Source organism: Meleagris gallopavo, chromosome 9 (assembly GCF_905368555.1).
Source record: "Meleagris gallopavo chromosome 9, MGAL_WU_HG_1.1, whole genome shotgun sequence".
Lineage (NCBI taxonomy): Eukaryota > Metazoa > Chordata > Aves > Galliformes > Phasianidae > Meleagris > Meleagris gallopavo.
The window spans coordinates 13,312,680-13,337,536 of record NC_139412.1 but is presented as its reverse complement, the minus strand read 5'-3'; the positions used below and the strand labels follow the sequence as shown (position 1 = coordinate 13,337,536).

Sequence of the window (24,857 nt, the reverse complement as noted above, 5' to 3'; positions counted from 1 at the left end):
CGTTAACGAGGATTTTAAGAAGTAGACACTCTGCTCTCTTTGATGTGTTCCTTTGCTTTCTTCATTCCATGTCTCTTTGGCAGTGCGCTGTAAATGTTGATGGAGAGCGTTCGTTGGGGAAGAAATAAGCACACTTCTTGGAGAAGTGAGAGCTGGAGGTGGAGGCTTCTTGCTTGTGCTCTGATTCCTGCAAATTCTACTGAAAGAGGCTGCAGGAGTCCAGAGATGTCCAGTTCCTCCACTGTGTGCTGCGGTATGCTCTGGGAGAACTTGGCCCTGGTCTGCAGGATTAGCAGGTGGAGTGCTGTCCCTTTTTGAAGGTCAGGGGCTGCAGGCAGCCAGTAAGCACTTGCTGCAGTTGGAGCCAGAGGTCAGAACTTCAGTCAGCATAAGAGAGAGATGGACGGCACAGTGTGGCTGTTGGCCAGCAGGATCGCACTTAGTGGTTGTTTCCCAAGTTAAAGGTTCAGTCAGTCTTGCAGCCTGCCTGGAGAACAAAGGAGTGAGATGGATTTTCATGCTCATTCTGTGAATTGCCCAATGGCCCTTCTTTCAGCACAGATCTGTGTTTGTGTGCCAGAATAACTTGGGTTTATGTCTGGCACAGGAGATGTGATGGCCTGTGGAGGGACTGTGACCTGGGCTGCCACCTGGGAGGAGTGGGGAGCTGAGAGCACATCCCCCTGCCCTACAGTCTGCAGATACCCCAGCACGGGGCTGAGGGATGAGAGAGAAGGGACAGGAAGGTCCTGAAGGGCTTTTTTCAGCCTGCCTGGATTTGGAGGTGACACTTCATGTGTCAGCTTGGATTAACCTGTTTCAAAGAGTGCCCGTCCCAGAGCCTCTGATGCACTCTGAGGACAGTGACTGTGGGCGAGTGGTGGCTGACATGGATAGGGACAGCGGGAGAGGGGCTGCTTTGTGGCAGGGCTGCTTTGTCCTTTTCTGCATGTAGCCACAAGCATGGAGCTCACCTGCTTTCCCTAGCACATGTTTGTGCCCAGTGTGCCAGTGCGTCAGCTCTGGTATCGTGTACTTACGCTGTGGATTTTTGCAGTGCTCCTAAGCTGAGCTAGGTTTAAACGGAAATCTTATCTGGAAGCTAAATGGTTAACAGAAAGCCATAGCACCTGTCTGCAGCCCTGCTCCCTCCAATGCTGCTGAGCAGCATTTCACGATGGCAGGGAAATAATTCAGTACAGCCAGGCCCTGCTCTGTGGGAGATAAATGGAGCACAAGTGGAGTGGAGGTCACTTGTGTTAATCTGAAGCAAATAGGACTGTGGGACAAGGGGAAGGGGGTGAACCTCCTTTTATGTACAAATTCTATGGCTCTGAGGCTTAGGAAACACTTAATAGTAAACATTTGCAAAGTAGCCATGCCATTAACCTTTTCTAGCAGGAGAGACAAAGGTTTTCCTGCTTCATTTTGTGCACATCTCACGTTTTGGTACGTATGCAAATCATGCTGGGTGGCAGTGTCTCATACAAATAAGGCTGGGATGCAGAGGCAGCTGTGCAGGAGGGATGGCTTATGTTTCTCTGCAGCTGCAGCTGGACCTCTAGCACAGGAGGGGCAGAGAGAGGCTGGTGTGTAAGAAGGTGTCAGGGAGAGAGGAGTAACCAGAAAGCCTCCTGAAATGCTGCACAGTAACGGAAAGCACTGCATCCTATGTTTTTGGTAACCCAATGAGCAATTCCACTATTTTTCTGTCTGTATCCTAACTTCTCAATGCCTGGAAATATCTGAGCCAGGCAGTGGGGAGGTGACGTTTGGGAAGAAGGGATGGTCAGCACCTTTTTGAGATCATAACTAAATGAGTGAGGAAGATGATAGAGCAGTTGAACACAGGCAGGCAGTTCTGTAGGGACATAGGCTGTGTGTTGCAAAGACACCGTGTGGTGCTGCTGGTGTTCCCTGTCCCACAGGCAGGGTGGGGCTGCAAGTCAGTTTCTTTGTGCTGTTTCACATCAGTTACTGGTATGCCTGTATAGCACTGCCCTACTTACAAGCCTTCAGTGTTTCTGATCTCTCTGCAGTGTTTCTTCCGTGAGTAGGCAGGCGTCAGGCACTTGCACTTTCAGGATGAACTCCCCAGTTCTCTCTAGCTTTGGCTGAGCTTCAGGTAAGCTGCTGGATGCTCACTGCTAGCACACTGGAAGGTAAAGTTCTTGTAGTAAAGGCTACAAATCCACGGTGTTCCTTGGTTAACACGTGCCCCAGTATAATCTAATAGTGTCGTCCAGGCAGGAGAAGGGGCTGCGTGGTTACCGCTGCCTCTCCATGGGTGCACACACAGGCTCCCTGCTGTCAGCCTGTGAGCTGTAAGAAGCAGAGAGTGCAGCTGCAGGGCTCACACATGCCTCGCTGGCTCTGTTCCCTCTCACTCTGTGGTCTTTCTGTACACCCAGCAACATGGCTGCATGGGGTGCTGCAGCTGCAGACTGCGCTGCATTTGAGAGCGAATTGCCTCAGAGCCTTCAGTCTCTCCAGGGCTGTTTCCTACCCAAACCAGGGAAGCTGGGATTTCCACATGGTTTTGAAACTCGGTTCTGGTGAACATATATATAAATCCTTTTTCTCTCTGTTCATTCCTTACTACTGAAATGCTTTGGGAAACTCCATCTTCAAAGCAATATGCCATCTCACGGGCCACTGCTCACTCAAGTTTGCTTGTATGGGCATCACCGTTTAGCAGGAAACATGACATTGGTTTGACATGCGTGGCAGACGAGACAGGGAGAAATACATCTGTGAGTTGTTAACCGAGAGTAATGTTTTTTACCTTCAGAGCATATAGATATTTTTTCCCTTCTCCTCTGCCAAACACTTGGGCATTTCAGCATTGCCTGCACCCAGAGGGGGTCTGACTGGGCAGGAAATGACCTGGGCTGTGCATATGCTGTTCTGCACTGGGCACCTCCTGTGTACTCTGGCTCCGTGGCTCAACCCCTCTGCACACATGGGCTTGCATCAGTTCTGGCACCTCACCTCTGGCCACCAGACCTGTGTTGTGAGACACTTTGGTATTTCACCTTTATGTGAACTCGGTGGTCAGGAGAAGCCTGGGTTGATCCCTTCTTTTGATAGCTGTAAACCCTTTCCCCAGAGCTTTCTTGTTAAGTTTAGTGAATGGAGGTCAAATTGTTATTTAATCTGATGTTTCCCCTGAGCATATTATGTGCCACGCTAAAACCTCTGGGTTTCCTGCCCCTTTGCAGGGCAGTTCCCCTCTCTTCAAGCTTAGAAGCAGTCTCCTGTCTTACAGTATGAACTTATTTGTGGACAAACTCTACCAATTGGCTACATCATCAAGAAAGAAAGACAAGATGCAAAGGCTGTATTTTAATTAGAACACAATCTAATTAACACACCTGTGAGTACAGCCGGACTGCACGCTGATGTTCTTGCTCATTCCCACACCTTTGGGGATTTGCTGCCAACCTTTGTCTCTCTATGGGAGGAACCTGGAAGCCAGGGGTTCTGTGCTCTGTTTCTGGCAGTGCCATTTGATTCACTTGTGACCTTGTACGAGTCCCTTTGGGTTTCACATATAGGGCTTTCATTTGTAGGAGAGAGATGAAAATGCTTCTCTTGTTTTTCAGCACTTATTGTGAACCCTAATTAACGCTTGGAAAGTGAAGAGCTTTAGGCTGTGGGGTGCTGCAGAGGGACCTTGCTGTGGGAATACGATTAATAAATAATAACATAAATAGCAAAGGAGTTCCCAAACTACATATTGCAGTGGTTTATTTTCGTGATTTGTTTACTGTGTATGGTCTCTATGAGTCAATCTGTGTATCTCCTTATTTTTTATTACTGCTGGAAAAACCCTGGGTAGGCTACATGAATATTCTGCCTCCTGAAGTGCTGCGTTGATGGTGCTGTGATCCACCTCAGCTCTCTCTTCAAGATGGAATATCCAGACTTCGAATCCTCTTGTTCTGTCTCTTGTCTGTCTCTGTGCTGTTGGACATTGTCCTTTTCAAGAGCAAGCACCAGAATTGATGCTGCTGCAGCCCAGTAGGGATGTTTTGCCCCTTAGCAGAGCTGTGCAGAGGCCTGCTGGGGGGTGAGGGATCCAGGCCTCCTGTTGAGGTGGCTCTCTGAAGGGTCAGGTCTTGCTTTGCACTTCAAGTGTAAGGTTGCTTCTGGAGGAAGTCCTTATAACAAAGCTGAGGAAGTGTGGGATAGACGAGTGGACAGTGAGGTGGGTTGAGAACTGGCTGACTGGCAGAGCGCAGAGGGTCGTCGGTGGTGCAGAGTCTGGCTGGAGACCTGTAACCAGTGGTGTCCCCCAGGGGTCTGTGCTGGGTCCGGTCTTGTTCAACATCTTCATCAATGACCTTGATGAGAGGATAGTGGCCACCCTCAGCAAGTTTGCTGATGATACGAAGTTGGGAGGATTGGCTGACACGCCTGAAGGCTGTGCTGCCATTCAGCGAGACCTGGACAGGCTGGAGGGCTGGGCAGTAAGAAACCGGATGAGGTTCAACAAAAGCAAGTGTAGGGTCTTACACCTAGGGAGGAATAATTGCATGCACCAATACAGGCTGGGGGATGAGGTGCTGGAGAGGAGCTCTGCAGAGAGGGACCTGGGCGTCCTGGTGGACGACAGGTTGGCCATGAGCCAGCAGTGTGCCCTCGTGGCCAAAAAGGCCAATGGCATTCTGGGGTGCATTAAGAAGAGCGTGTCCAGCAGGTCGAGGGAGGTGATCCTCCCCCTCTACTCTGCCCTGGTAAGGCCTCATCTGGAGTACTGTGTCCAGTTCTGGGCTCCCCAGTACAAAAAAGACAGGGATCTCTTGGAAAGAGTCCAGCGGAGGGCCACAAAGATGGTGAAGGGCCTGGAGCATCTCCCCTATGAAGAAAGGCTAAGTAAACTGGGTCTGTTTAGCCTTGAGAAAAGAAGACTGAGAGGGGGCCTGATCCAGGTTTATAAATATCTGAGGTGTGGCGGCCATAGTGGTGAGGCCAGTCTCTTTTCAGTGGTACGTGGAGACAGGACGAGGGGAAACGGACATAAGCTGCAGCATAGGAAGTTTTGCACGAATGTGCGTAAGAACTTCTTCACGGTGAGGTGACGGAGCACTGGAACAGGCTGCCCAGGGAGGTTGTGGAGTCTCCTTCTCTGGAGATATTCAAGTCTCGCCTGGACGCCTACCTGTGCGACCTGGTGTAGGGAACCTGCTTTGGCAGGGGGGTTGGTCTCGATGATCTCTAGAGGTCCCTTCCAACCCCTACAGTTCTGTGATTCTGTGATTCTGTGAGGTGACTAAACAGGGAGAGGAGGGAAGGCTGAGAGGCACTGGGAGCTGTGGTCTCAGAGAAGGTCTGTCTGTACGAGGAGATAGGGAGAGCTTGCCCGAAAGGACGTTAGTTGCAAGTGTGAAAGGAGCTTGGCTCACTGTCCAGGACAGTCATGGAAGGAGAACACAAATTCTGAGCCCCTGTGGCACAGCACTGAAGTGGCTCTGCTCTTCCCACAGTGTGTGTCAAGGAGACTTCTCCATCTGAGTCTTTTTGGTGTACTTTTGGACGTGTTTCATTCTCTGTGCTCCAGTCCTTTTCTCTTCATCTCCCAGCAGCCTTTGTCTGACAGCCCTGTCAGTTAGATTGGCATGTTCCTGCTACTGCCAGCTTCTCTCTTTTTGCCAGGCTTCTCTCATAAATTCCCCTTGAGTGTAATTACCGTCCTGATGAGGTTAGGTGCTGCAGGGCTCTCCTTCAGTGGGCTGAGCTTATGAGTCCCCTGGGCTCTGCTGTTCTCCTTGCCATTTAGAAGCAGTGGTGTCCGGCAAATGCTTCTGACTTGTGCCTCTTTATTCTGCTGTGCATGCTGTGCAGATCTGAGATCCCCTTGCTGCTCTCTCCTAGGAAAACTAGGTAGATTACCAGTGCATATCCCTGTGATGGCTATCATGTACTGGTTGTGATGGGCAGCTGTGTGACCTCCCTCATGGCAGAGCTATTCCTTCTGGCTCTCAGCACACTGTGAGAAGTAATCTCAGTCCTGGGGGTTCTCTTTGCAGCTGCAGTCCTTAGAAACTGAGGTTCCAGGGGTTCAAACAGTATTTTGGGGAAGGAATCAGAGTGCATGTATGTTAGGTGGACTTTTTTTTTTTCATTTACTTTTTCTTATCCAGGTAGCAGAAGCATCATGAAGAATCTATTATCTCATTTCCTTACTGTTAACACCTGGCAGGAGCCAGCATGTCTGCACGTGTGCAGCTGGAGAGCTCTGCACCCCTTCAGGTGGCTCTGTGAGGTTAAGTAAGGGAGAATGTGCCAGCAGATGGCATTCCTGAATACATAGCATTGTTTCAGCCTTTGGTGGGGCCTCAGCCAGTACTTTTGGGTGCATGTAGCAAAAAGTGCAACACATTATAGCATTCCCACACACATGTTCACACCCATGGCTGCAAGCTGTTAGGGGCCAGCAAGCCCAGGTAGCAGGGAGCAGCAGGGGCTGTGTGTCAGAAAGAAGGCTGAGGTGCACCTGGATACGAGGCCATCCCCGCTCCCTGGGTCTGTTCAGAGCTGCTCACCTCCCAGGCCTAGGCGTGCAAGGACCCAGGAGGGAGGTGCAGTAACTCAGGCACTGCTGCTTCAGCGGTGGCAATTTTGAGTGTGCAGTTTACTGCAGAGACAAAACGATTTTTGCTTGGAAAATTACAAAGTGGAACAGTCATTACAGGGAGTCCAAAGTACAGCAGGTTATTCTGCAATGCTGACGCATCTGTGGGACTGATGGTGCGTCCCCATTTCCCATGTGCTGATAAGATGGATCTCTTCTCTTTTCCTTTGTCTTCTTTACAGGAGGGTTGAGCAGCCTGTGGAGCAGGTGTATGGCAGGCTGACTGCTGCCTTGAGCCAGCGTCCCCAGGGGAGGTGCGGTGGGATGGGGCAGATTTCACCCTGCAGCCTGCTTAGGGTAGATCTTCCTTTCATATTTTTGGAGTCAAAAGAGAGGAAAATTCACGCTGTGTGAGAGCTCTTTTGGTTTGGGGGTTGCCTTTTTTAACCCCAACAACAGAACCCTAAAGACCCTGAAGTGCTGTTCCTCCTGACAGCCATTCAGCTCTGCCTGGCACAACACACGACCAGGGCTCCACTCTGCCAGCATGTGGTCTTGCTGGGAGAGCAGTGACATTCAGCTCCCGTTAGAAGACAAAAATGGCATCACAAGGCCATTTGAGGGCACATTTGCAGCAGTCAAAGTGAAGGCAAGGTATGGGCTCTATTTCTGAGCCAGGAGAGCAATCTGTTCACAGTCCCTGGGACTGTCAGCCCAGGAATGATTAGTGAGGCAAAAGAAAAAAGCCACAGAGCTCCTCCTGCCCAGCTATGGTGAGAGGTGGAGATAAGGACTGTGCACCCAGGAGATAGCTGGCAGCAGCAGAGCAAAGCAATGTCAGGCGCTCTCACCATAGCAGTTGTCCAGGTGCTGTGCTCACAGCTGTAACTCGCCTGGTGTGCATTCCTGCACCATGTGCTGTTTTGAAGGCATCATGGCTGCTTTGTAAGATCAGGTGGGATGGCACAAAGGCTGCGTGCCATCGGGTCTCTAAAGTTTGGGTGGAAAAGCAAACAGCGAGCTGTTGGCTTGGATAAAGCCACACCACCCTGTGACTTCACATCATCTGTGCTACAGTCTGCAGCCTGGGCTTAGTGAGTGTGCCCTGCACACGGGGATTAGGTGTAGGGCCTCCTGCTGCTGCTCTCCTCTGATGATGGAGGAACATATCTGGCATTTCCTCGCCTGCTTTTCTGAGACTCTGTGAACTTACGGCATTTCCTGCCCTCGCCATGGGGCAGCAGTTCCTCCTGTTGGGGTGGGCACCCATCACCTCCAGAGCAGAGTTCTCCCTGGGGCTGAGCGAGGTAATTGGCCTGTTTCCCTGGTGTGAACCAACGGCTGTGCAAGGCAGCTAATGAGGAACAGCCAGGGTAGCAACAAGATTAAAAATACGTATGAACAAACGTCTTGTTTTGACTGCAAGGATGCACTGAAGCATAAGAGTCTGGGTCCCGCGGTAAGCCAGAGGCACATTGGATTGTCATTCAGACTGGCTGCTGCAGTACAGGCAGCACGGGAAAAGGGAGGGCAGGAGCCTGCTTTACACTGGTGTCATCTAGGGTAATGCCATGCCGTCACCTATTACATTTATCTGTGTGCTGTTGGACCGCAGTGCGGGTACGTGGTGTGAGGAGAGCAACGGGATGCTGATGAGCCCAGAGCTCTGCCCCTCAGGATGGCATCTTTTTGTTGTGAAAGTGGTTTGTATGGAGCCTTTATCTGCTCACCAGATGTTGAGAGCAGAGAGGTGGATGCTGAGCATGGTGATCCCATCCTGGCTGGCCCAGGGACATTGGCAGAAGCTAAGAGGGGTTGTCAGTGAAGTGCACAGAGAAAGCAGGTACCCCAGTGAAGCATATTGCTTTTTGTTTCATGAAAGAATACAGCAAAGGTATTTAATTTTAATTTCTATTTTAAGGGCGATTGTTCTTGGCTGGGTTGGGTCCCTGTAACACTTCACAAAGTGATTTTCAGATAGTTGAAGGCTGTCAGCACACCCCAGTCATTTTCCTCTCACAAGGATTTTTGGAGGAAGGCTTATCCTTGCACTGCAGGAGCTCGCTCTGGCAGGGAACCTTACCAGCCAGCTGCCCAGGTACTGTCATGGCAGGGAAGGCTGTTTGGTACCTCGGCTGCAGGGTGCACACGTGGAACCTGCAGGGATGGCTGCCTGCCCTCAGATCTCTTCACAGATACATTCATTTGCTCATGGAAGGAGCTGGTTTCTCTGTTGTGTGCTGGGTTCATCAGGAACCATACATTTCTGAGCCTGGGATTCCATGTGTACTGAAAGGCAGAATACCTCATGGAAGACGAGAGTTAATGGAATAGTTGGGCAACCACGTGGGTTTGTAGCCCGTGTTCTCCATGAGAGCCCTCACATCCCCATGATGGAGACTCGATTCCCTGGCCCTGTTGGAGTGTCTCAGCTGCCCGATGCCAGCAGAACTGAGGTGAAGGGCCTCTGACCTGGCACTGCAGTGCTAAGCTGTCCCCAGTGGCACTGAAGTCATGTGTTTATCTTGGAAGTCAGACCTGCCAGCCCCATCCTGTATATTAGCAATTCCAATAAAAATAATAATTGGATTCAGTCCATTGAATTTAACATTTAAATGTCAGCTGGGGATTTCTTCCTGATCCCGGCTCTCGCCTAGGTGACATCAGATTAATAAGCCTGATTGCATTCTCTGAACGCCTGACTTCCACAGTCAGAGATGAGGGCTGAAATGCAGTGCTTTCTGCACAGCTGTGCTTTATGGACTTGACTGGAGCTGGCCATGCCCGTGATTCCTGAAATGCCATTTCTTTTTATTTTTGATTTTGATCTGAACTGGATGGAGAGTAAAACTTTCTTAAATTTGCCTTGAATTAAGTGCTCCTGTAGATAGAAGCTAAAATAATACTTTACTGAGTATTTTAATGAAGCTAATCACTGAAGCTGACATTAAAAAGATCCTCTAGTTCATGACATATCTCACCCTCTCCCTGTGGACAATTAGGGTTTAAGGTCTCATGAATGTATCTTTCCGTAATCTTTCTCTGTTCAAACCTGGGAACTTTTGAACTCGGAAAGACATTATTTTTTTAGAAAAAGGTGTTACTTTATTTTGCCGGAAAAGTCATACTCCACTCTCAACTTAAGATGAGAGCTTTCTTCTGAGCTTGTGGCCTTCTGTCTCCAAAGCAGTACTTGGGACTGTGCTGTGTCAGACCATAACTTCTTCAGTAATGTAATGACTGAATGTGAAAGATAAATCTGTGGAACAAATTATCTATGGTGTTTGTACCTGTACACTTGCTTGGCTGGGCTGCCATCCTTGTCAGTTCCTTAGGGAGTTCTTTTCTGTGAACAGGTCTCCCATCTTACTGGCTGTGTCCTGATGGACAGTGTGCTACGTGCATATGGCAGGCTACAGGGGATGAAGGTGAGGAAGGTGCTGGAAGGGTTCAGACGGATGAGAAGCAGGAATGGGTATTGTCCTCTAAAGAGGTAACCACAGTGAGGGTGTGTTGGTGGCAAGGCTGTGTTTCAAGATCCAGTAGTTCCTCTGTGTATACCTGGGTCTGTTTCTGGCACATTCTGCATCTACTATTGTGATGTGGTCAGTCTCGCTAAGTCCTTTTTCCAGAACTAGTTCCTGGAATCTTTTTGGAAGTGTCTCACTAAGTTGGGTTTCAGAGGAATATTTTCCTTCAGCTGCTGCAAATTGTTTCTATCGCAGAGACACTCCCTGTCCTGCTGCTCTAGCTGGTATTCTATACAGCAAAGAAAAGAGGAGCACTTCAGCTAGTTCAGCCAATGCCTGTCTGCTGGAGCCTGGAGCCACTGCTTCTTTAACTCAATGTCAAATGCTTTGCCTGGTCAGCAGCTGGAGAGTTGCTTGCATTTTAACATTGGAGGTCACAACTGTGGGAAGCTTGGGAAATGTATTCTCTAAGTTAAGGCACACATTCTCCAGCATGCTTGGCCTAATTTTGAGGCTTCCGAGTAAGAACCTGATATGAAAGTGCTCCAGACTGCACAGACAACCTTGTCTTCCAGCTGTTGGAAGACATTGCCCTGAGCAGCATAGTCATAAAATCTGGCTGTCATGGAATGTTTTTCAGGCAATGGAGTCTTTGTTTGTGGAGTGGGAACTGTGTAAAGATGTCTCTCATCTCCAGGAACTCTGAGCTGATGTTATCTGAATACCTGGAGTACCTCTGCCTTGCAACATGTTGGTAATCAGGTGTTTATTCTCACAAGCTGTTGTGCAGTGCCCCATGTTTGCTGTTCATAACACCTTTGTTCAGACCCACCCGTGGTGGAGCTCCATTGCCATAAGAGCAGTGAGATCAGAGCTCAGTGACACTATTGCATACATGCTGCTCCTTTTCTCTTGAGGCACAGCTGAAGAGCAGTGGTCAAAAGAGAAACTAAGTAATTGGTTTTGGCCCTGATTTTCATTGGTATTAAACAGCAGTGATTCTACCCACTGTATGAGAATAAACCATGGGTGAATTGCCCAAAATCAGGTCTGTGTGCTCTTCTGTTGAGGGTCTGAGCCAACAGTGATGTCTTATTTTGAGCTAAGGAAGATAGATAAGTGCAGAATAATCTATATATGCAACCACTATAACCATATCACCAGCAACAGCTCTGTATTGTGCTCCTAGGAAAATGAATCTTAATCTGCAGCAGGCACTGACCTAGTGTGAGATTAGTTCTCAGATGCACAACTTTTGTAGGAAAAGTAGATCTTTGAAAGAGCTGAATGAGCGGGAGAAGCCATTTGGAAACAAGGATCTGGTTTCATTTGTGAGGACAGGAAAAGGAACCATCCAAATGAAAGCAGCCCGAGCTGCTTGGAAGGAGTTAATTCAGACACTCCTATGAGGAGACTCTGGCGGGGAGCTGAGGGTCTAGGATTTCTTAGGGATGCAAACCAATGCAAGCTTCTGTGTGCTGGAGGTAAGCTGATCCCTGAGAGTAGCCCTCAGTGTCCCCTCCTGAGCCTGCCTATGTGTGTCCCAGCAGGCACAAGAACCTGTACTGTTCCTATGGGGAAAAATAGATGCCCCTTGTGTGGGAGGCTGGGAGGTGTCTGAATGCAAACCAGGTGGGATTGGACTACAAGGATCCCTTAAAAACTCAGAAGTCCCTGGCTCTGCAGGAGGCTGCAGTGTGTCCTGTTTGCAAGCTGCATTAAGGTAGGGCTGGGTACATTGAGGCTGCCAGTCCTGCTGCTCCTGTTGGAAGGCAGTTTAAATTGCAGTTTGCAAAAAAATGAAAAAGGACCTGAGAGTGACAGCAGGACCTGTGGGAGGCAGTGCTGCCACCCCCGCTCTGCTTGCTGCCTCAGTTTCCCCTCTGCCCAAACCGGCAGAGCAGTGCTGCTGGGCTGCACACCTCACAGAGCAGAACAGCTCACTGCAGCTCGGGCGGTCTTTCAGAGCTCTAGCACAAGCAGTGCTGGCTCTTGTTGTCACCCCACTGTGACACCCTGCTCCAGGATGGAGATCTCCTGGCGGATGTTGCCATCCCTTTGTTCCTTCCTATGGCAGGAGCTCAGAGCCTGGTGCCCAGAACTACGCTGAGTAGTAGTGTCAGCTCTGGATTTTGTACTGTGTGTGGTAGGAGGGCAGGTTGCTCAGTTCTGCTGGTTTCAGGAGGTGGGTTATGTCCCATGTGGTTGTTTGCAATGGTTGTGAGCATCTGGCAACATTTTAATGAGGTACAGCAATGGTATGTTGAGAAATGTATCTATATCTGTCAGCGTTTAGTCATTGATTCATAGTTCATTGGCGTCTTTTAATGTTCTTATTACATATCAGTTAAATCCATGATTGAAACATTGAGTAGGAAAACTATGATTTGAGGCAAAAATATAAACTAAAAGCACAGCTGGTAAGGGACAGGGAGAAGCCCATAGGCAGGGCATGAGGAAGGGAAAGTAAAGAGGGCCAAATTTCCTGAGGCATGGAAAAATGCTACTTTTCTGAAAGAGCGGTCAGGCACTGGAATGGGCTGCTCAGGGAGGTGGTGGAGTCACCAACCCTGGAGGTGTTCAAGAAACGGTTGGATTTTGTGTTGAGGGACATGGTTTAGTGAGAGCTATTGGTGATGGGTGGGTGGTTGGACTGAATGATCTTGAAGGTCTTTTTCAACCTTGGTGATTCTATGATTCCGTGATTCTTTGATTCTATGGAGACAGTGCATGCACAGCTGCTGTGGGAGGGCACTGTGCTGGGTGCCCTGTGCGATCCCCCAGCCTCAGTCCCCAGTAAGGACCATGGGATGTCTGTGTCCCATCTGGGCATTCTAGGAGGGCCTGCAGACAGCCGGGCCACAAGGTACCTGTGACTGAGATGTGCTGGCTGCTGGGCCCTGCCTTGCAGTCCAGGTACCTTGCAGTGCCAGAAGTTCCTGCAGCTGAGTTCACCTACGGCACAGAGGGGCTCAGGGCGGCCTGTGAGGCCGGTGGGAAGCTTTGTGTGCCGTGGGGCCCTGCCACTTGCCCAGGCCATGCTGCTCCTGGGCCCCAGCAATGCCCAGCCCTGTGCCCAGATCCCAGAGGATCCCCATGGCTGGGAGCTCTGCTGGCAGCATGCTGCCCGGTGTCTTGTTCCATGCTGGCTCCCACTAGCCGAGCTCCTTCCAAGTGTCAGCGTCCCTTCTCCCTCAGAAGCGCTGGGGGTCCCCAGCACTGCTTCTTAGGAGACAGCCTCGTTGTCAGGACAACGCGCCGTGCTGAGCTGCCGTGAGGGCTGAGCCTGCCCAGCGCCAGCCCCGGCTCCGCAGATGCTCTCCCGCAGCCAATCAGCAGGCGCTGGCAAACCATGACATCATGGCTGAACAGGCTCCAGCGTTTAGTCGTTAGCTTTCAGCATCCATCCGTGTCCCTTCTCGCCCCAGTCAGCCCTGACACGGGGCTGCCACCACACCAGGGTAGTGCAGGGATGCTGAGCCATGTGCCTTTGCTGAGCGCACATGGGATGCCTTGCTATTCTGTGGCCATATCCAGTGCAGCGCTGAGCAGGGCTCCTGCAGCACCTCCCTGAGCTCCTGCCCAGCCTCAGCACGTGGCCTCCAGGATCAGGATCCGGCGGCTATTCAGAGGAGTTCCTCTTATTGCTCAAGAATACTTTCCTTATTTCCTGTCTAACCTAGCTCAATGTGCGTTCTGTAAATGCTGCTGCTCAGCCTCTCCTACTGAGACTTGCACACTTGGCTTCGAGCCTCTTCCTGCGGGACAGTGTGCAGGGAGGGATGCAGAGCTGACACTTTGCAGGGCCGCCTGACCACATTCTGGGGACCACGGCTGCAGATGGGGCTGTGCCATGATGGCAGAAGGCAGCATACCAGGCACCAGGAGAGCCGCATCAGGTGGGTGAGGGTCTCGGTGAACCTCACATGCCAACCCCTAAGGTGTGTGCTGTTAGCAGATCACAGTGGTTTTCAGGAAAATCTGTCTCATGGTCGGCGTTAGCGAAGTGTCTGTGGCTCCCACCAGCCGTAGCTCTTATGCAGGCCGAGAGCAGGGGCCCGGCTCTGCGTTTTCCACTGCTCTGAGCCCTGCAGTCACGTTTCTGTTCTTCCACAAGGAGAACGATGCTGAACCCTGCTTCGTGCACTTGGCCCTCTGCAGAGCCAGGGCCGAGCTCAGGGTGCCGGGAGCGTTTCCTTTCAGCGCTTATAGGAACAGCTAACTGTCAGCTTGCAGTGACACTATTTTAGTTGGGCTCTTTGAGCAGCTCACCGCGGCGCAGCCCTCACACCCATAGCCGTGACAGAGGTGCGCGGTGCCCCCGCAGCAGAGCAGGGCCACCCGAGGGAGCAGGCAAACCCCACAGCGCCATCCGTCTTGTGTTTTTCCGAAAATAAGAGGCCAGCATCACGCAGCCCGGGCCCGTTTCTCCTTTCCAGCCGCGTCTCGAAGCGCTCGGGCCGGCAGCGGCGCCGGCAGCTCCGCTCGCTGCGTGCCACCCTTCGCTCCCTTCCCTCCGCGACCCCCCGCGCCGCCGCCTCGCACCCAGGTTCGCCCCCGCGCGCCGAGGGCTCCCTGCAGCCGGGCGGGCGCAGCCAATGGGCGAGCAGTGGGCGGCGGGGTGACGACAGGGCCGGGGCGCGGCGGCACGTCCCGGCGGCGCGCGCGGCGATTGGCGCGCGGCGGCGGCGGCGCGAGGGGCCGGGCGCGCGGCAGATGGGCTGCGGCGGGCGGGGGGGGCGGCGCGGGGCCGCGGCGGGGGGACGGCGGAGCAGCATGACAGCGCCGGGAGCAGGTAACGGGGCGCGGGGGGGGAGGGAAGCGGGCCGGAGTCGCCGCGGGGAGCGGCACCCGCAGCGCGGGGGCGGCGGCTGCGGGAAAGCCCCGCGTCCGTAGGGCCGCGGCGGGGCCGAAGTCGTGTCGGCGCGGGGCCGCCGAGCGCTGCCCGCCGCCCGACAACGCCGCCCGCGCGGCGGGGGCTCGGCGCTATAAATAACCGCGGGGGGTCGGTGCCGTCATTGACAGCCCGCGCCCGGCCGGGCCCGGTACGCGCGGCGCGGAACCGGGGCCGCGCCTTTGTCCCGCGCGGCGGCCGCCCGCGGGGCTCCCGCACGGGACCGGCGTGCCCGCGGCTCACGCGGTGCTGCGGTCCGCGCCGGAGGCGGAGGGGACGCTCGGAGCGGCGCGGCCTGCGGGCTCGTGGCGGCGGCGGGCGAGCGGCGCGTTCCGTCCGCGGCCCCCGGCTCCGGGGCGGCCTCTCGTGCCGCAGCGCTCCGGCGGCCGCGGCCTTCGGGCGGGGAGCGGAGGGTTGAGTTTCCGGGCTCGTTAGGCCGCCGCTCGGGCGCTCTCGTTGCTGTGCCCCGGCGTCGTGTCCTCGCACGCGCCCCGCGCTTCTCGTAGCGCCCGCTGGCCGGGCCGACGTCCCGGTTTGGCCGGGTGGTTCGCTGCTCCCTCTGCGGCCGGTGGGCGCTTTGCTGGGGGCTGTAGCGAAGAGGGTTTGACCTCCGTGCCCGGGCTGTTCTCCGGGCAGCTCCTCTGTAAAGATCTGGCCAGAAGTCGGTATTTAAAAGCAGAGGGAACTCAGAATCTCAATTATTTTGTGTATCTTGAGCCGGTCACGTGGTCTAGAAGAAAGAAGTCTGTCATCAGGTCTTCTGTCTTGTGCCCCTCGTGTTTCTTTGTAGTTCTTGTGCACGCAGCTGCAGGACAGGTGAGCTCTTAGCTCTTATATGCTGCTCTCTGTAAGGAGCCTGGTAGTATTGCTCCCGAAGAGCTGCTTTGTGGTGCCAGTCCTTCAGGTCTGCCTTCTGCTCCTTCGTTTCCACTGTGTCCACAGGGCTAGTTATGAGGGACACATTGGCCTTGGCTACCAGCCCTGCTCTGGGCACGCTCCCCATGGCTTTGGATGCTAACACTGCTTTCAGTCTGCGCCTCGCTGGTATGAACATTGGTTTCCGTTCCTTGCCGTGCTGCATAGGGTAGCAGGAGCCCCTTGTCACCTTCCCCTTTCGTTATCTGCTGTAGCTCCTGCAGAAGGTGCTTGAAGCTTTTTTTCCCCATGGAATTTCATGGAACAGAATGAGTGGGTGGAGAGGGCAGTGGAAGAAAGGAAAAACTTAAATTTATATTCACCTGCAGAAATAGGTCTTTCTACTTATCAGTGCTATTTTATGTTTAGCAAGCATTTTTTACCTGGACCTTTCTTTAGCTTTTTACCTTCTAGACACAAATAGTTGAACTTACCAGGGATGAAGTCTTCTGTTACTTCTTCATGCATTTCTCTTCACCTCTTACTGCTCCATCAACTGCTATTCTCATTTAAGTGATTGGTTGCTGTCACTGGGGCTGGGCAAGCACAGGTGATGCTGAGCCTCCTCTCAGCTGGTTGGTGCCTCTCCTGGTACCAGGACTCATTCTGTATTAGAAAAACATGAGGAAGGTGAGGGGAAGTATCTGTGGTTCATTAACACTTGGAGTTTGGAAGATCTTTTCCAGGTGTGATTGGTGATTGGGCATGAATGTCAGCTGTGGCTCCTGTGCAGTTGACTGCAAATGTAATGTATGATCTGTTGGGGATAGAAAGACTTCTCGTTTTGTGAGATTGGACAGGCACGCCTCAGTGGTACCCTCAGATATCCTCGCTGTGTTCAGGGCGTTTGGGGGAAATTTTAAGTGTTCCTTCATAATTCTAAGGGCAAAGAGAAGGGGCTTTTAAGGGCTTTCTCAGAGAAATGGAAGCAAAGCCCTTGGCTTCTGAAAGGGACAGGGCGTGCATGGGCCAGTGGTAGACGTGCTTTAATCCAGCTTGCTGCACACCTGTGCTTTGCTTGAGCCATGTATTGCAGTGTGGGATTTGTACCATTTCAGCACCACACAGATTCCACAGCCTGGGTGTTCTCATTTTCTTTCTAATCTGAAGCATTGCAAGTTCTCTGGCCCCTCAGTGGGCTCACCACTGCTTTGCAGTGTATGCGTGCCCAGGTGGGTGCTGCAGTGCTGCCTTGCCACATCACCTGTATCCAGGCTCCATGGGCAGTGCTGGCAGACGGGTGGCAGTGGTGGGCCCCCTCTTCCTTTCCTAGAATAGATCAGTGCTCTTGCTTTATTTGGGAAGGGCATTCAAAAGTACTTCCACTCAGGGGGAGCGGAAGGCCTCACGGTTTCTTTCCTCTGTTCCCAATGGTGAAGGAGAAAATCCTCCAGATGAGAAGGCTTCCCTGCAGAGCATGTTGATGTGACCTGCAGTGCCCACGTCGGCTCGCATCTGTCAGGTGCACCCAGCGCTGCTAGCTGCAGCACGGGCTGGTAAACTGGGGAGGGAAGAATGGAAGTGGCACGATTAAAACCCCTTTTTTAATGTCTTTTGCCTTCATGGGCAAGAGATTACGGACTTGGATTTGGGATGTGCTTGTAGTGTCACTAGGAAAGCCATCAACTATGTGTTTGCAGAAATGGAGGCTTGGAAAGTGCCTTTAATTGCAATTCTGCTCTGCACAACACAGATTGTCATGCTTTGAGCTCAGGTTTGTTTGTATTAGGGGCAGACATTGATACCACAGCTCCTATTGGGGCATGAATATTTCAGTGACTGAAACGATGCCTGCCTGCTCCAGAAAAGAGCTGCTTACATCCGTGTTTGATCTTCTAGTGAGCTTGCTCACTTGGCTTGGCACCCTGGTTATTTATTTCCTGCAGATGTGGTCTCTGTCACCATACTGTTACTTGCCCCTCTTTGTTGCAGAGGTTCTGGGTATCCAAGATGGGAAGGTGAGATTTCCAGCAAGAAAAAAAGCATAGCAGCCAGAATTTGCTCCCTGTTATATTGCTGAGAAAGCACTTTGCACTTTGTAGGATGCACAACCAGAATGAAGCGGGTTAAAATTTGTAAGTCCTCTGCAGTAGCAATCTGAGGGAACAGTTCTCTTTTACTTCTGCCCCACGTCCTGCACTACACCAGCCCTCTGTTCCTTTCCATGTTCTGTCAGTCTTTCCCTACTTCTTCCTGCTCCACAGGAATGCGTGGTCCTCCTCTCCAGAGACATTAATAATGAAAAATGACTCCAAAACACCTGATTAGGGGGCACGGCCTTCCATGATCTGTGATGTGGGCAGTGACAGCTTTGAGTGCCTTGTTCTCTAGGCCGTGCTCTGTCTTCTCCCGTGGTCCTGGAGCACTCTGCATGCTGGGCTCCTTCATATAGTGGAGAAAAACAATGGGGATCTGGATATGGGGTGGTTTTCCAAGAAGGAAAAAGGTTAGTTACCTGTTGTTGTTTCTTTCAATTTTTTATTTTTTATTTTAGTTGTATTTCACATTGTTTGTGTTGCTGTTCTCCAGCAGAATGCCAGAGCTTGGCCTTGTATGTGCAGCTGGACAAACATGGTCCTGTCTGTTTGAGGAACATGTCTGTTGGAGCAGATATCCTGCACCCTGAAGATCCCAAAGCCTGCTTTTCTGTGAAAGCTATTATAAAGGTTTGCAAGAAACAGCTAAAAGTGAGGCCTGGAGGAAAAGCAGCAGGGTCAGGAGGGCTGGCTGCCAGTGGCAGATGCTGTGGGTGCACAGCTGACTTGGGATGCTTGGAAAACCCAAGGTGAAATTAGATGGCTGCAGTCATCAGCAGGGAGCCAGCAGAACAAGGGAAGGTACCAGGGAGAAGGAAATGAGATTGGATTTTTGTGCTGTTTGTGGGGAAAGGGGGTCTGGTGTGGCAGGGAGCTCACAGACCTCAGCCTGCAGGTGCTGAGATAACAGACCGTGGGCCAGCAGTGGCTACTGTGAGCAGCTTCATGTGGCATGCGACTTCGTGTGTCCTTTCTGAAAGCAGAGCTGTGGCACTTCTCTCTGGCAGTGCCTGCTGGCCCGAGGCCCTGCTGCTCGTTTGGGACACGTAGCTGAGGAGGCGTGCTGGGTGATGGATTGCTGTTTGATGTACTGGGTGTTAAATGCTCCGATACGAGGAGCTTGTGGAAGGGGATTGTGCTCATGTGTAGCAGAAGTCTTGTGTTTTGTGACTCCCACTCGCTTCTGCTCAGCTGCACCTGCAGGCCGCTGTGATGGCATGGTGAGGTGGCTTGGGCACATCGTTTGGGGGTTTGTAAGGAGAGAGATGGGGGGAATCTCTCAGGGCTGGGGACTTGAGGGCTTTTTAGATGCTCTGCGTTGCATTTCACTTGCACGTGTCTGGGAGAGGTGTCCCTGTATGCATGTATGCATGTATCTCATATGCAAATGCATTTCGAGATGCTGTGCGTTTTGTCTGTATTTAGAAGAGAACAATTTGGAGAAAGAATCCTCCAGGAAATGTTGATTTTTGCAGGCATGGGCTCCTGGCAGTGATCTGGGGGGGAGGGTGGGGTGGGAATGAAGGGGCGGTTCGCTGAGGTTTTTCTCTTATAGCATTTTGGGCCAAGACCCACATGCAGTCAAATGAATCAGCCTTCCATTTTGCCATAAGTAATTGGCAGCTCTAGCTGCAGTACAGTTTTGATGTATGTCTAATACACTTCTTTTAGGCTGATTGAGGGGAAAGCCTGCAGTCGCTGCTTGATGCTGAGTTGGCCTTTGTACGAAGCCTCTGAGCTGGTAGGGAGACATTGTGGGCATCTTCTTGAAAGGCGAGCATTTGCTGCTCTGGTGTTAAGGCTGTCATTGATGTTCATCGGCTATAGAAAAGACATTTCTAGTTGCATGCAAGCACAGAGGGCAGTCTAAGCTGGCACGCGGTACTGTTGCTTGGCAAAGGGTTTCTGTAGAAGAGTCTCATTTTATAACAACTTCAACAGAATATTCATGTTCTTAGAGGAGTGACTGTTCCTGTGCAGACAAATGAAGCCTTTTGGCCTTCTCATATTCCTGTAGCAAAATGAAATTCACTTGTTTTCTAAAGCATCTGGTGCCAATTCAGACTCAGAGCCCTCTGTGTCTGCTGTGGGATTTCCAGTGGGCTTGGGAAACTTACCAGACAAGCTCGGCATTCACCGCTGGAAGTATCTGGGGTAACTGGAGGGCTTTCTTGTCCTGGAAGCAGGACATGTAGGAACTGCCCTTGGCAGTCTAAGACTTGCCAAATGCCTTTTATTTCCTGTTGGGAGCATAGTTTTACACGGGAAGATTGTATTGCTTACATGACCTGAGTGTCTGTTGGTAAATATTGACTTTAATAGCATACGCTTCACCTTAACAGGATAACAACAGTGAGGGATGAATGCCCAGCAGTGTAACTTTTGCATTCTTTACAGTATTTTAAATGGTAAATACCATACATATTTTTTTGTCGCATTTGAAAGTCCATTAGAAACAAGTTACTTTGAGTAAGCTGTAGTCATCCATGTGATTAGTTCAGTGTTGGGGTTTTAGTCGTGGCCAAGACTTTGCTGAGCTAAATGCTGGCTAAACAGGGGAAAAACAAGGCTAGCCTGGAGGAGCTCTTCCATGGGATCGTCTCATGTGGGCAGCATGTGGCCTTCCTCCCTCCGTCATCTGTGGGGGAGGAAACATCCACAGAAAGTGCTGATGTGTAGTCCTCGTGGGGAGCGAATAACACGGTTGTCTCCACAGCATTTTGCACCTTAAATGAGACATAAAAATGGCTGTTTTTACCACGCCCCTTTATAGGGGCGAGAGGAGACTCTTGGATCTATAGAGAAGCAAACACAGAGAACACTCTGCTTGTTTGGGTCAGTGTTTTTTGTGTAGCTGGAGACAAATTGTAGCGAGGCCGGTTGGGCTGAAGCTTGCTCCTTCTCACTCCAGTTCATGGGACGAGTATTTTATGTTTTCTTCAGCATAACTTTAAATGGGCATTGCTTTGCCCTGTTCTGGAAGGGAGCTGGTATTTCTACAACTCATGCTGTCATGTAAGTAACCTTTTTCTTTTCTGAACCAGGTCATTACATCACGATGCAGTAATCCTCTGCCTGTGGGATAAACCATCCTCTGTCTGTGTCTCTGTCTCCTGCTCTTATCTGTGTTTGTTCTCTCTTAAAGTGTTTGTGGGGGGAGGAGAAATGAGGGAGGAGCAGAAGTTCTGATTCTGCCCTGTTAAACTACGTTCAGAGAGAATAATGCATGGGTTGTGCCTGTGAAGAGCTGTTGTCTCACAGGACTATTGCTTTGAAACTTTATCCACAAAGTGAAGTTCCAGAGCCTCAAGTCAGAGGAGCCTGGGGATGAAATTACACCTTGGCCGGGCTCTGACAGGTTAAACTTTACAGAGATGCCGGTAGCAAATTATCCACGGGCTGAATTGCAAAGGAGGGCTTTCAGATGGGCTCTAAAAACCTGTTGAGGAGATTGAGTGGATGAAAATAGTAAGTTCTCATGTCCCTCTTTTTGTCTGTTGAGTTAAAAGCAATCTCCACGGAGGGGACCGTATCATTATTGTGCTGTCGGCCCGGAGGAACCCGGGGCTGGAGCAGTGGGGCAGGTCAGCATGGAGCCGGCGGCCTGACCCCCTGTCTGGCCATCAGACCAGGTTTCCTCCCTGCTCACTACGGTTTCTAATTTGTTTGGGTGCGCCCGTGTACTTCTTCCAGAGTCCCCTTACACCACGGTGTAGCATTCATAGCCAGCCTGAGGTGTGCCTAACGAGGTAAGGTTCGTAACTTATTTTCAGTTCATTTATGAAGGGGTTAGGTCATGTGGTTGCCTGGACAGCAGGGACAGCTTGGTGACCCCACACGTCTCTCCCAGTCCTGTGTTTCTGTGTAACTGGAGGAGATGCCATCTAAGCTGCATCAGTATGCCAGTGATGTAATTTCAGCCTGTCTGGTCTGACCACCACAGAAGTCAGGGAGGCTGCACACGCGTAGAGAGGGACTGAGTTTTATCTTCTCTGTTTCGATAGAGAATAGCAGGGTTTGATTCAAAATGAAACTGGTTAACTGAGCAGAGAAGGAATGGATGTACAAGTGCTTGATTCCATCTTTTACCTGCTTCAAGAAGAAATAGCCCCTCAAAATTTTCAGTGCAGCTCTTGGAGAGTATGGTGAATAAGCAAATGGAGAGATAGAGTCTCCACAAATGGCTTTAAAAGGTGTGAGGCCCTCATTGTGAGTAGATGTTACAGTGATGGAGCTATTGAGGTAACACATCTAGAATCTTGTGAAGACTCTGTGGTTACTGGCGTGCCATTCTGTAGCAGTTCTGGGCATTGTGGTAATAGAGCACGAATCCAGAAGCTGGAACTCGTAGACATCCTCAGCTGTCAGCAGGACCGGGCTCTGCTGGATGCCACGCGGTGCATGTTGTGTGGGAGTGGTTCTGTGCTCGTGTGCCTTTGCAGCCATCAGAACAGATGCAGGCAGCAAGTAGCTTGGAGTGTGAGCAGAGGAGCTCGGGTTGTGCTGTACCCATCTGTGGCTGAGCAGTCCCCTCTCCAGTCCATGGAGATACTGGTAACAGCCTCTGTATCCTCATGGTAACATTTCTGTCTGGGAGCCTTCTCATAGATGTGCTGCTGACGTCACTTTTGTCCATGTTTCAGCTGTGCTGCCTCCGTTGGTGACAACAGACTCTGGTTTTGTCCAATGTCTGAACGTTTCAGTAGAGGAGGGGAAATTTCCTAATTAGATTAATTCATTATCTTCTTCAATCACTGCCTGTTATTAGAAAGATTATAGCAAATCGGTTTGTTCTGCTTCATTTGCGTTATTGGTTTGCTTCTGTTTAATTCTGGCAGAACTGTTGGATCCAGATTCCAAGGGGATGACCATGTTGTGTTTAAAAAAAAAAAAAAAAAAAAAGTGATCACAGTAGGACTTTCCAGCCATCAGTTATCACAGCTTTGACTTTTCTAACAGGGTACATTTCAGAAAAGCATTGATTTTTATTTCTTAGTGTAACTTGTGATTTGCTGAGCCATAGCTGTGACAGCAGCTTCTCCCTGTCCTTAAGGGTCATTCTCTATGTGCTTGTGATTGAAAACTGCAGAATCACAGCTTAAAGTCCTCTAAACATTAGCCGAGTGTAATACCTTTCCTTTTGCACGCAGTTTTAAAGCCAGATGTCCAGAAAAACAACTTCTGGTGCTTTCATGTGGGCTCATAATTTTCTCATTGATGCTATTCGTATTGCATGCCCACTGCTTTGTGATGGGTGTGGGTGTTCGCTAACTACAGCCATCTGGGGGAGAGGAGCAGCTTCCTGGCGCAGAGTAACATCCCAGCCAGCTGTGGGTGCCAGAACCACATCTTGGACACCGTCCCTCTGGGCTCTCCCTTCTGTGTGCTTTTCCTCAGACAGTGCTGAGCAGTTCCTGGTACCGGGATCCCACAGCCTGCTGAGCTGGGTTTCTGTGCTAATGCCTGTCCTTTGCACTCCAAAGGCAAAAGGTAGAGCTCAGTTTCATAATCACACTTGGGCTCATGTCATCATCCTGGGAATTCAGTATCCCTCAATTCGAGGGACTCTCGTAGTTAGAGCTGTTTGACTGTGAAGCAGTTACCAACTGCAGTTACCAGTGCCCTTGCTTTCACTAAGGCTATAGCTTGAGACGTGGCATCTCTTTCTGTACCCTTTCAGCACAAGTGATGCTTTATAGCTGTGCTGAAAACCAGTGAGCCTGGAGCTGCAGCTCCTTCCTGACAGTTTAAGGGATACCAGTTTTTCTGCATTTGTTCTTGTAACATTGGAAAAATGTCATTGCTTTGCCCTATAGCTTTTGTTCCTGGAAATGTGAGCAGGTTAAAATTGAGAGAAAGGTGAAAACGAAGCCAACTCCACACAGCATCCCAGGTAAGCTCTACCTGTAGAGAATTGTTTTTTTCCCCACATTGAGTTGGTTGAATTATCACAGAATCACAGAACTGTAGGGGTTGGAAGGGACCTCTAGAGATCATCGAGACCAACCCCCCTGCCAAAGCAGGTTCCCTACACCAGGTCGCACAGGTAGGCGTCCAGGCGAGACTTGAATATCTCCAGAGAAGGAGACTCCACAACCTCCCTGGGCAGCCTGTTCCAGTGCTCCGTCACCTCACCGTGAAGAAGTTCTTACGCACATTCGTGCAAAACTTCCTGTGCTGCAGCTTATGTCCGTTTCCCCTCGTCCTGTCTCCACGTACCACTGAAAAGAGACTGGCCTCACCACTATGGCCGCCACACCTCAGATATTTATAAACCTGGATCAGGTCCCCTCTCAGTCTTCTTTTCTCAAGGCTAAACAGACCCAGTTCACTTAGCCTTTCTTCATAGGGGAGATGCTCCAGGCCCTTCACCATCTTTGTGGCCCTCCGCTGGACTCTTTCCAAGAGATCCCTGTCTTTTTTGTACTGGGGAGCCCAGAACTGGACACAGTACTCCAGATGAGGCCTTACCAGGGCAGAGTAGAGGGGGAGGATCACCTCCCTCGACCTGCTGGACACGCTCTTCTTAATGCACCCCAGAATGCCATTGGCCTTTTTGGCCACGAGGGCACACTGCTGGCTCATGGCCAACCTGTCGTCCACCAGGACGCCCAGGTCCCTCTCTGCAGAGCTCCTCTCCAGCAGCTCATCCCCCAGCCTGTATTGGTGCATGCAATTATTCCTCCCTAGGTGTAAGACCCTACACTTGCTTTTGTTGAACCTCATCCGGATTCTTACTGCCCAGCTCTCCAGCCTGTCCAGGTCTCGCTGAATGGCAGCACAGCCTTCAGGCGTGTCAGCCAATCCTCCCAACTTCGTATCATCAGCAAACTTGCTGAGGGTGGCCACTATCCCCTCATCAAGGTCATTGATGAAGATGTTGAACAAGACCGGACCCAGCACAGACCCCTGGGGGACACCACTGGTTACACGTCTCCAGCCAGACTCTGCACCACCGACGACCC

The 24,857-nt window shown here is 51.1% G+C and overlaps 1 protein-coding gene across 4 annotated transcripts in view; it reads left to right on the top strand.

Moving 5' to 3' along the window:
• Positions 1-24,857, top strand: part of PAK3 (p21 (RAC1) activated kinase 3) — a 109,893-nt gene that overhangs the window by 27,880 nt on the left and 57,156 nt on the right. For 2 of the 4 annotated variants that reach the window (XM_085230782.1, XM_085230777.1), the window contains exon 1: positions 14,699-14,842. The exons of the other annotated variants lie outside the window; for them this stretch is intronic. The gene's annotated coding sequence lies outside the window, so the exon portion shown is untranslated. Of the gene's footprint in view, positions 1-14,698; positions 14,843-24,857 lie in introns of those variants that run through there. 4 annotated transcript variants of the gene reach the window in all.